Raw genomic sequence first — 12,218 nt, 5'->3', positions numbered from 1 at the left:
CCTTATCCCATTTAACAAGCCTTCTCCCCCCAAACTCGGACCTGGGTCACTTTGAGATAAAGTTATTGTCTTGTACAGACGTACAAGTATCAACATGAGGAGCTGGTTCTTCAGATCAATCAAGCAGCTATGTTGAGGATCTGGTTCTTTGAGCATTTAGTCATACTTTGTTAAAGAACCAGATAATCACAACAAGTGATAAGTACTTATTGACAGACATATATGTTCAACACCCACAACCTTCCCAACTTTATCTTCCCCATTTTGGCATCATCTAAAACATACAAAAGAATGTTAGACATTAAGCATAGATCATGTAAGATTCAAGGCCAAACAGGCTATCGCACAAGCTTAATAAATATCAAGGCAAACAGTCTAGGCTGAAGATCCAATATAGTACAAAGCAGTAAAATAGAGAAAAGGAGACATTAAGTAGTGCCAAAAGAAGCCCAAGGCCTCATCTTAACCATTAATTAGAATAAAATAAACTAAGTATACTGTAAACTACTCAGACATAGACCAAAGAAATAAAAAAAGACAAGGCATCACTGGAATAGAAAAAGAAACTAAGGACACTAGGAAGGAACAGGTTCATGGGTGAGAAGTAGAGGAGGTCAAAGCTTTAACAAGGGTTGCAATCTGTTGGGCATGAGCCTCCCTATCTCTTCTGAGCTCTTCCCTAAGTTGCCTTGTTTCCTTTCTCAGCTCATCATTGTCTTCACCAAGCTTGGCATTCTCTTCAACAGCCAACTCCAATCTCTTACTGAGCTCTGCAGCCCTACTGCTCCCAGGTAGAATAGCAGACCCTGTGGATCCTCTAGCCTTGATCTCCTCATACCCACACTGCTTGAGGATGACAGCATCCAAAACATCATTGTGATTTCCAAACTTAAGTTCAGGTAAGATAATGTTGATCTTGTCAAATAACTCAGTTAACATGAAATCATAAGGCATAACATGCTTGGGTTTGGAGGTGTCTGCAACTCTTGTCATATGCTGAGTCATCAGGTTAGGAAGATTGATAGGTCTATCAGTGTCAAGCAGTTCCACCGCAGCCATGTCCAGCAGAGTAGCTTCATGCCTTCTCTCAGACCTATAAAGAATACATGAATTGACAAAATGAAACAATAACTTGTGGAAGGGAGTCATATCAGTCTTGTACACTTTCTGGGGAGCATCTAGCTCAAATTTTGGGAAAACTTCCATGTGACCGCAATGCTAGTGTCAACATCATTATCTATGGTTGGCCACTTTTTCTTCAAGTAATTGTCAAATACCAAGGAGGAGATATTCAGAAGCATCCCCAACCCCTCAGCATCAAACTCTATTTGAAAGCCCCTACCTTACTCTTGACTACTTTTCCATCAAAGTTGAAATTTGCATAGAACTCCACCATAGCAGGAACACAACTAGGGAAAAGCTTTGACAAACATGTGATTCCACCCCTGTAGCTCAAGTTTTTCAACCAGTTGAGCCATCCCCTTCTCATCAGTGTTCGCAAGAATCTTCCTATTTAGCATTTTTCTGTTCCTGAATTTTGTGAGTCGATCAACTGTATCTGGAACATTCTTTCTTGTCATACCCTGCTGGCCCTTGCAGAATGGGTAGCAGTTTTTGTAACTTTGGCAACCTTTCTATTTGGTGTAGAGGACTTAGCTGGCAAGGCAGAGTCAGACTCATCTTCTCCATCCAGCTCAACAACAAGTTCCACAATTGAGACCTTCTTCTTTGGCTTCTTTGCACTTCTAGACTCCTTAATGACTTGTGCATCAATAACCCTTCTTTTACTCCTTCTAGGAGGTGTTCTGGCTAGAGGAGCCACTCATTTCCTTGTTCGGACTCCTGACTTTGTAGCTTTCATAGGAGTCTTCCTGGGTTTCTTCCGTACCTCAGATAGTGGCACATCATCTTCATCACTACTAACTTGTTCATCCCCAGTGAAAGGAGTGAACAGAGACCCAGGTGCTTGAGTCCATGTCTCTTCACCAGTTTCTTCTGAAGGGGCTATGACAATGTTTCCAATGGTCATAGAACCTTCAGATTCCTCACTAACATTCTCATCTTCTTCCTTACTCTCTTCATTACCTCATTCACTCACACTTACCTTTTCTTAATCCTCACCCTCACTTTCAGAGTTGTCCTCTTCTTCACTATGATTTTCTTCTTCTGCAGAATCATTAACCTATTCACCTGTATCACTCTCCTCATATCTAGACGCTCACTCATTCTCACTCTTTTCTTCGCTATTGGCTATGTTTTAAGCATTATGCTCCTTATGATTGTTCACAACTTCTTCTTCTTTTTCACCCCCATCATCATCTGCATCCTTAGTCCAACTAAAAGAAAGGCCATCAAAAGCCTCTTTTTGCACAGGTTCTTTACTTCCTTCCCCCTCAACCATAGGCTCCACAACAATGGTATCTACCTCCTTCCCCAGATCACCTACACCCTTTTTTATAGTGAATTTCTCCACTTGTAACTTCTCACCCGTGGGTGGGAGAGTATCTAGGGGTGCAACATCTATAGCCGGCACCAAAAATATAATTTAGAAGGAGGATGTTGTACCTGATCAGTAATCACTAGCATTGATTCCCCCTGAACCATAGATTCCTTGGCTACTGTGTCTACCTGCTGATAAGTGGGGATTTTGACTACTTATTAGCGCCTTTTAGCTTTTGTTTTAGTACAAGAGCGTTTAATTGTGTTACCGAAAACTGATAAAATATGCTAAATTGCAGGAATATTGGAAGATGGACTCCCGAGATGAAATTCAACTCAAAAAGGAGTAATCTGAACTCAAGGACATAAAAGGCACAGAATCTCAAAAGTGCGGGCCGCAGAATATCATCTGCGGCCACAGTTGATAAAGGAAAAGCCAACAGAGTTTGGTACAGAGTGTGGCCCGCACATGAAACGTGCGATAGTAAAATCTGGGCCAGAGCAAAGTTCAGAGAATGTGCATTCCAAGTCAATCAAAAGTGCGGACCGCACAGGAATTGTGCGGCCGTAGAAGAAGTGCTATGATTGTAGGTGCAATCATAGCAAACAATGAAAAACTAATAACCGAAACACCAAAACCGTAAACCGCACCGAAAAAATAAAATTTAATAATCTAAAAACAGTGCACCAAATAACCGATTAAATCGAAATCGAAAAACTAAAATTCACGATTCGGCCGGTATTATGCCTACGTATCATGTTCCACATGAATCAGACCAAGCGTAGTTCTGGAAAACTAATGGACAAAATAAACTAAAAAAACAAGAATCTTTTTGGATTTTTCATTTATAATTTTTTTAGGTTTTTCAAATACAAAAAATGAAGTATGATAATGAGAGACTTGACAAACTCAACTATACTACGACAAACTCTGATACCAACTAAAAGACTGAATACTACTAAACAAGACTAGAAAGCAAAAAACAATATGAATGACAGACTCAAAACATAAAAAGTCTCCCCAAGAAGCTCATGTATGCAACGGTCCTGACTGGAATGGTCCTGGGGCGTCTATCATGCTCAAGCTACGGTAAACGGATCCATACCTGAATGAGAAGATAAGACCAAATAGAGTTAGTGACTCAAGACACTATGTGAGACCATAACCTTCCTATTGGACACACGAACAGGCGGCTAGAAATGCAAACTCAGCTAGGACGACCTGTAAGACATGGAAAATACCTCACGAAGGCCTATACGACCCCCGATCTCCCAGGAATCACGGTCTCTAAAATTACTTTACAAAAATGACTCATTTTGCATAAATGGCCTATGTGATAAAAAATGGCTAAGCATGCAAACTCAACAGGAATGGACCTTAAACTATGTGGACTCTTTGTTGTGGACTCATGACTCTGAGACATGGGTTAACAAGTCACTTTTGTAAAAATATCCCTATTTCGCAAAAACGATCGATGTGGTCAAATGTGGCTAAATATGCAAATTCAACAAGGAAGGGCCTTAAAGTAAGGAGACAGCTAATTGTGGATTCAAGACTCTCCGAACACGGTTCAACAAGTCACTTTGCAAAAATAACCCTATTTTATAAAAAGATCGATGTGGCCAAAAGTGACTAGACATGCAAGATTTGGCTATGACCCTCGAAGCCAAGAACTTAAGACTCACTAGGATGACCGGACCCTATGTGGGTTGCCTACGTATCCCGTCCCAAAAGACGAGAATCAGGTATGCGTAGTTCGGGAAGATTGGCCAAAATTGAAAACACTTACAAAAGGGTCAATAAACTTGAAAAATAAGTTGCTTTTTTTTTTGATTTTTTGTAAAATGGTATGAAGGTGTAAAATATTTTTGGAATTTTTCTTTTTTTTTTCATTTTTTCTTTTTTTTTTTGAAAAAACTATGAAAGAAAAATAAAAGTGGGCCCTACTTGCTTCATTTTTACCCTTCTTTCCCAAACATCAGTCCGTCAAATGACCTTTCTACCCTCAAAGATGCAACATTTAGCACATAAGATGATTGAATGTCATTTTGGGCCAGCGGGCCCATTTGACACAATTTGGATAGGTTTCCTACAAAGGACACGGCACCAAGGACCACGCCCTGCTAGGTTATAATGATATGATGCAAATAAAAATGACCTAAAGGCTGACCTACGTTTGAGGTTCACTAACAAAGCAATTCTGGGGAACGTATGGTCGATAGTGGCTGTTAGGGGTGGGCGTCGGTTGGTTCGGTCGGTTATTATGAAAGTATGGTTCAGTTTATCGGTTTTGTAATATTAATAACCAAATCAAATCAAAGTATTTACGGTTCGGTGTGATTTTTTTCAAAGTTTGGTTCGGTTATTTCCGGTTTAGTTTTTCGGTTATTAACGGTTCAAGATTTTTATATCTTGGATTTACTTTCAGTGGTCATAAACTTTCAGTGATTTTTGCATAATATAAAAACTGGGCAGTGGACAGTGGGCATAACGTTGTAGCATCCAAACATGAACAAAATAACAATTGTTAAAGTTAAACCTTAAACCCTACGGAAAGCATTAAAACACGAAACAGTGAGAGCGTGGAGAACTTTTGTATCAGTTCTGGGTTTCTTCTCAATTCTCCCATTTCCTCTTACTCCGAAATCTGCAATTTTGCTCCTATCTTATCAATTAACACATTAAAATTATTGGAAAATATTCAGAGTTGTTGCAGCTGTTGCTTTATCAATCGGGTATTAACCTATGGAATCAAAGAATTAAAGGTGGAGAAACTTAAATAGGTGGATACCAGGTTGGTTTACAACAGAAGCATTGATATAACGTAAAAGAAAAAGATTAGTAGAAACTGAAGAGAAAACTAAACAAAACAACATGTTTCTATTGATGGACTCATTCCATTAACACTCCAGAAAAGAAATAAAAAATTGCTCAGAGATTAATGAAACCCGTCAAGTCCATGTTCCTATTTAACAAAATAATGTAGCATAGAAAGGGATCAATAGAAGAAAGAGACATGCTCACTTTAACTTAGCAGAATAATCAACACAAGAAATTTTCACCAAAATCGAATGAGTTGAGGAACAGAGGAAGAAAACTGAAAAGGAACTCAGAACTCAGAAGAAGTCGCACTAACCTGAGGAAGAATGATGAGCAACGAGCTGAGGAAGAAGGCGTCACAGTCGAGCTGAGGAAGAAGACAACAGTCGCACAGAGGAACCCTAAATCTAATTTTTGATTTAGGTTTGGGAACGTATCAGACTATAAGTAAGACTAAGTCTTAGGTTTGGTAAATTGGGTGGGCTTCAAATGGATATTGGACTATTGGGCTCCAGCCTTCAGATGAGTAATAAGTTTTGGACTCTCAAAAGAACCCATATGTTCAAACCTATTTTTTTCAACTAATACCCAAAATTTCGATTTTTCGGTTTAACCGAAAACCGAAATACCAAAACCGTAAATCGCACCGAAAAAATAAAATTTAATAATCTAAAAATCGTGCACCGAATAACCGATTAAACCGAAACCGAAAAACTAAAATTCACGGTTCGGCCGGTTTTTTCGATTCGGCCGGTATTATGTCCACCCCTAGTGGCTGTTCAAACTTTTCATCCACTCCATACGTCTTAAAACTTGCCAACTCAAGTGTTATCGGCCTAACATACTCCTAGCGATTCAATTAAATAAAATAAAATGAAAACAAGAAAAAAATATCCAAAGTATAACATTCTGTTCGAACTCCCATGGCCCAAGTTCATTTAATCAGAAATGTCCTCTACGGGCACCTACTGTCTCCATTCTACTAACATGTCAACATGTATTCACAAGATTCAATTCACGCGTAAATTTGCAAGTCATTCACAAAATGACAATTAAAGCATGGATTGCAAACAAACACAAAGAACTCACGGGAGATAAATCAAAAAACAGAGGAAAGGGAAGGAATAACACTTTGACGAATCTTCCTTTTATATTAAACTAGTAAACTTGTCGCGCTTCGCGCGATTACAAAAGATTTCATTATATGAACTTTTTTTTAATATTCAAATAATAAAATTAGTTATATACACTTAATTGTTTACCTTCTCATTCTCTTACACAATCTCCGATTTCATAATGAGAAGAGGTAAGATAAAGGAACCAATTACATCTATTTATTTTCTTTGCATGAAGTGTTTACGATTTTGTTGTTTGGCACGAATGCAACAGAAATAAAAGAGATAAATTTTCTGATCTTTGTCTAATTTTAATGTAATATAACAAATTGAGGTGAATAAAAATCTCAGTGTACTTTCGTCTTCTTTCGGTTTCTGGAGGAAAACGACCCTTATCACAGCTCTATATCCATCATTTATTTATTTCTTTCTCGTTGTTCGAAAATTATTTCTGGTTCTTTCTTTTTATCCCTTCATTCTAACTCCTCCTTATCTATTACTTGTTCACCAAAATCTGAAGCCACGTTTCTAAACTACTCTTATATAAGGAAAATCACGTTCACCCTAAAATTGACTAAGTTTATTCATACAATGTATCTACGGAGATACATCCTGATAGTAAGTACAAATCTTAATATGTTAATAAATGTGATTAACATTTGATGTATCCGACAAAAAAAAAAAAACAGAGGCAAAGACAAAAATTCCATCTTCATCTCCATACTATGTATTACTAATGATTATTCAGTACACGCTTCATTTTCTTATGTCGCATCTTTTACCAGAAAAGATAACTATGTATCCCACCTAGGTATTTGTTGATAAATTGTGAACCTGCATTTAATTTGAGTAAGCACAATTTAAAACATCCAATAAAAATAGACCTTCCATATATAAGTTTAATAGTATGTAAGGTGCCTAACTGTCCGTTAATTGGGGAAACCAAAATACCGGCTTGAGACGGTATTAACGACAATGAAAATTAAAAAATCAATACCCCCCCCCCCCCCCAATTCAGCATTCGTCCTGTTCATCGGGACAAGTATACAAAAAAACACACTAATTACTACAATATGTAATTGTGACTTTACTAAAAGGAACAAACTTTAATATAAGACCATAGACCTCAAGAGCCTGAGACTCTTACCTTATGATGATGAATGATAATCTGATTTTTGATAAACCTCATCTTCTTTCTATATCTCCAAGCCCATAAAGAAATTAGAACATATGAATAGGCAGAACCATGCATGTATAGAAATAAAAAAAAGAACAAACAAAGTAGGGGGTTATGGACTTGAAAATACATAAAGCTTCTGAAGAGGTGCAATATGTGCCACTTTTTAAAATAAGATAAGTGGAAAAAGAGAGGAAAAGCTAGAAAAGAGAAAAAAGATAAATGGATTCCAGCACTATGGAATATGTCACAATATTTTATATATATATATATATATATTACAAATACAAAAATCATATATTTAGTGGAATAAAAATAAAAGTAAAAAAGTTGACGTAGATAAGTAAAATAAAGGTATAGGCATTAATTCCTATATTTAGTTCAAACTTTTTTTTCGACCAAGGAAGAGAAATTTTACAATAGAAATGCACAGGAAGTACAACTAACATGCTAATAAGCATAAATGTCCTAGTTGACTAAAAAGTAAGGAAAGACATGGAGAAAGAGGGGAATAAGAACATAACACTTACTCTATTTGCTAATCTCGACCCTCTCGCTTAGTGCATTAAAATCCCAAAAGAATTATCCAAAAGCAAATATAAAGAAAAATAAGAAAAATAATCACAATTACCTTTCGATTAACAAAACAAAAGGAAATAAAAACGCAAATTATAAAAATAGCCATACTCTGAATGACCAAAACAATGATTTTAAACATGTCAAAATTATTTGTCTTTTCCAATTGAACATGTTGAATATCATTACATGGATCTGAAAGAAAAATAAAAAAAATTAAAAATCACAAAAAGTTAGTCCAATAAAGTAACGAATGAACAATACCTTCTGATAAGAATTAACAACAGCAAAAAGGAAAATAGGCACACTATAAGAATATTCCTATTCTTAAAATGACTAACGCCACTACAATTTTGAAAGGGGTAAACCTATTGTGGAGATTAAAAGGCACGACTCTTGGAAGAGGAAGAGAGAGGCTAATTAAAAAGATTAAAAGACATGACTGTTAATGTTTTTCTTTTCAAGTACATAAATGGAAAAATGAGGAAATGGGCATAATTTACATAAATTTATATAAATGAAATACAAACTTATTGATTAGTCAACTAAATCATAAGGAATACCACCTCCTCTTGTCCTTTGAACACAAATTTGAAACAACTGAAATGTTGTTATCGGAGGATACATACCATTTACCTGGAATAAGCAAAATTGACATTTAAATAAGTAACAAAAAATATATTATATATTTGTAAAACCAAAAGTCATGCCTTTTATCTGGAATAAGCAAAATCGATACTGAAATAAGTAACACAAAAATATTATATATTTGTAAATATTATTCAGATTTAAGAACTTACGGTATAACTTAGAGATGAATTCGGAGCGGCAAAATTGAAGTTCACCACCTTGATGTAAGTAAATGTTTTGTCGATAGTTCAACATTAGAGTGTATGAGGGATAATGAACTTTTTCTAGCAAATTCTCATACTATATATCTGTGACCAAACAAACAATTAGCATAGATGAAAAATGGCAATATTTTGTACTCACTGCAATCTTTTTTAAACAACCCAAACGCAGCAGAAGAATGTTACGTAAATGCAATTTCTTTGTCAACAACAATAAAGTTTCAAATTCGCTAGAAGTACCACCTACAAAACGTGATCATGCTTTACAATTTTTGTAGTCAAAAAACTTACCGTAAAAAAATCTAACTATAAGATCTCTCAAAATAAAATCCACAATTTGAAGATTTATCAGACTTTTTATCTTGACAACCAAGCAAATAGGGAAAGCACAAATCGTCCCTTTCATAGTGCAAAATAGACTTAAAGAAGAGGAAAAGGCGTTACTTTTTTTCACAATGAAAAAGCCTCAACTCACTAAGTTAAAAAACAGAAGAAGAGGAAAAGGCGTACCGAAGAACAAAAGAAGAGGAAAGGGCACAAGTGTAATTAAGACTATTTATTGGACGTGACTTTTCGGGTTTTTTTATTAGCACATAAAAAGGAATATATGGGAAAAAATGGCAAAAAAGGAAACACAAAGAACTCACGGGAGATAAATCAAAAAACAGAGGAAAGGGAAGGAATCACTTTGACGAATCTTCCTTTTATATTAAATATTAAACAATAAGCTCCAAATCAAGTGCACATCAACGATTGCTTCAAGCTCACGAACCCGGACCGGAAACCTCGAATCAAACACAACCTCGGGTGACCTCCATTTTTAAAACCAAAATTTGAAGGACAGTACTTCCGTTCGTCTCTTTTAGTGCGTCATCAAACTCACGTAGCCTCTCTGTAGCGTTTTTCCTTTTCTTTTATTGAAATTCTGTCCGTTCCCTTCTCACCCTCGTTCTCACTATATCATTCCCTCTGTTTCTCTCCTTCTCGTCACTCTTTTCCCTATGTTCAGGTGAATTCTCTGCTGGTCCCTTAGAGAGTGAAAGAAAGAAGATCGAAAAATTCAGGTAGGGGATGTGGTTGTCCTAGGGTAGTCCGTTCTCTGCCATGCTGCTGCCCCAAAGTCCCCCTAGAGTTTTGGGTGTTAATTTGGTTTTTATATCGTGGTGGGGAGTAAGTATTGGCCATTGGATTAAACATAACGAGTGACCAAGATTTAATCTTACATTTAAGTAGAGAGTGTGCTAATGGAACTGGGTTGACTGAATTTGGGCCTATGTTAAATGGAGTTGGGCAAAAATTTGACCTTTTAAGACAAGAATCAACCCAAAATCCATTTCTCTTTTTGAAAATAATAAAATACTAATTGACTTTAACCAAACTAAAATTAAAAGTGAAGCCAATCCCTTTTTTATTTTATTTTTTCGTATTTTTCCAAAGATTATATTAAGGTAACAATAGAAAAGATAGGTTAAAACCATAGCAAAATTCACTACAAAAAGAAACTAATGACATTAAATAAATATATGTATAAAATGAGAAATATTATAAAGATGAAACTATTTTTGTAGTTTTCAATTTTTTTATGCTTTACAAATTAGAATTAAAATTAATAATAGAGTGAAATCCTATAGAAATAAACTCAAATAAATATTCTAAAAATACTAAGACTACCAAAGATAATTTTAATGTGCGAGCCAAAAATTACGTGCTTACAGCTACCCCTCTTTGCTTGGAAACACGAAGTGTTTTTGAGCAAAGAAACAAGTAAGCGACGTAATTGATTATTGACCCGTCACTTATTCAAAAGAAAAAAAAGATGGATAGAAGATTGTGATCGAACTCTGGTATCTGAGCTGCCTACATATCCTTGGCTATAAAGGAATCCGGCCACGTGTAGTTCATAAATAAGAAAAGTGGAGAAGGATATTGAGGTGGTGAGTCGAATGAGGTACCGTCGAGGTTCCGATCGTGGTTCCTGTCATTACATCAAAAATAAAACAAAATTACAGGAAAATAAAAGAGAAAAATACAAGGTCCTATCTACTTCTTGTCTCAAATCTTCCTTGAATCTCTACTTGAATCTTCAACATGAAACTGAAAATCAACCCTATTCTTCAGGTGGGCATCCTACTAACTTGAACTTGGAGAAAACTGAAAGTTGACCCTGTTCTTCAGGCGGGGTCCTGCTGCTTCGACTTGAAATAAACTTGAACTCGGAGTAGACTTGAGCTTGCAAACCTTGTTCTTCAGGCGGGCTCGTGCTACTTCTTATTTGAACTAAACAAATTGGAGGTTAACCCTAATCTTCAGGAGGGATCCTGCTGCCTCTGACTTGAACTTGAAAAACTGAAAGTTGACTCTGTTCTTCAGGCGGGCTCCTAATGCTTCTCTAACTTGAACTTGAAAACTGAAAGTTTACCCTGTTCTTCAGGCGGGCTCCTGGAGCTTCTAATTTGAACTTGAAATAAGCTTGAATTCGAAGTATTGGCCATTGGATTAAATATAATGAGTGGCCAAGATTTAATCTTACATTTAAGTGGAGAGTGGGCTAATGAAACTGGGTTGACTGAATTTGGGCCTATGTTAAATGGAGTTGGGCAAAAATTTGACCTTTTAAGACAAGAATCAACCCAAAATCCATTTCTCTTTTTGAAAATAATAAAATACTAATTGACTTTAACCGAACTAAAATTAAAAGTGAAGCCAATCCCTTTTTTATTTTATTTTTTCGTATTTTTCCAAAGATTATATTAAGGTAACAATAGAAAAGATAGGTTAAAACCATAGCAAAATTCACTACAAAAAGAAACTAATGACATTAAATAAATATATGTATAAAATGAGAAATATTATAAAGATGAAACTATTTTTGTAGTTTTCAATTTTTTATGCTTTAAAAACTAGAATTAAAATTAATAATAGAGTGAAATCCTATACAAATAAACTCAAATAAATATTCTAAAAATACTAAGACTACTAAAGATAATTCTAATGTGCGGGTTAAAAATTACGTGTTTACAACTACATTTGCGGAATAATAAATGCAGAAAGTAAGGAACACAAGTATTTTTACATAGAAAACACCCTGATCAAAAAGTAAAAAAATCACGACCTACTTCCCATTAAGATTTTTCCCAAAATTTCACTACAACTCTGAGCCAAACAACAATATTTACAAAACTCTTGTAAACCTAAGGATTACCTCTAACCTTTGTGGCAATCAGCATCGGGTTGTTGCG

At 35.7% G+C, this 12,218-nt stretch overlaps 1 long non-coding RNA gene across 1 annotated transcript; it reads right to left on the bottom strand.

Moving 5' to 3' along the window:
- Positions 1–3,306: 3,306 nt before the first annotated feature.
- LOC142175445 (uncharacterized) lies at positions 3,307–9,574 on the bottom strand. The gene is made up of 3 exons (XR_012704498.1): positions 8,929–9,574; positions 7,523–8,764; positions 3,307–3,545 (listed from the first exon to the last, which is right to left on the bottom strand). It is a non-coding gene; the product is annotated as an uncharacterized LOC142175445 (long non-coding RNA).
- Between the last annotated feature and the right edge of the window lie 2,644 nt (positions 9,575–12,218).

The sequence above is a fragment of the Nicotiana tabacum genome, chromosome 21 (assembly GCF_000715075.1).
Source record: "Nicotiana tabacum cultivar K326 chromosome 21, ASM71507v2, whole genome shotgun sequence".
Taxonomy (NCBI): Eukaryota; Viridiplantae; Streptophyta; class Magnoliopsida; order Solanales; family Solanaceae; genus Nicotiana; species Nicotiana tabacum.
The sequence above is the reverse complement of the archived record's forward strand: the minus strand, read 5'-3'. Positions and strand labels throughout refer to the sequence as shown.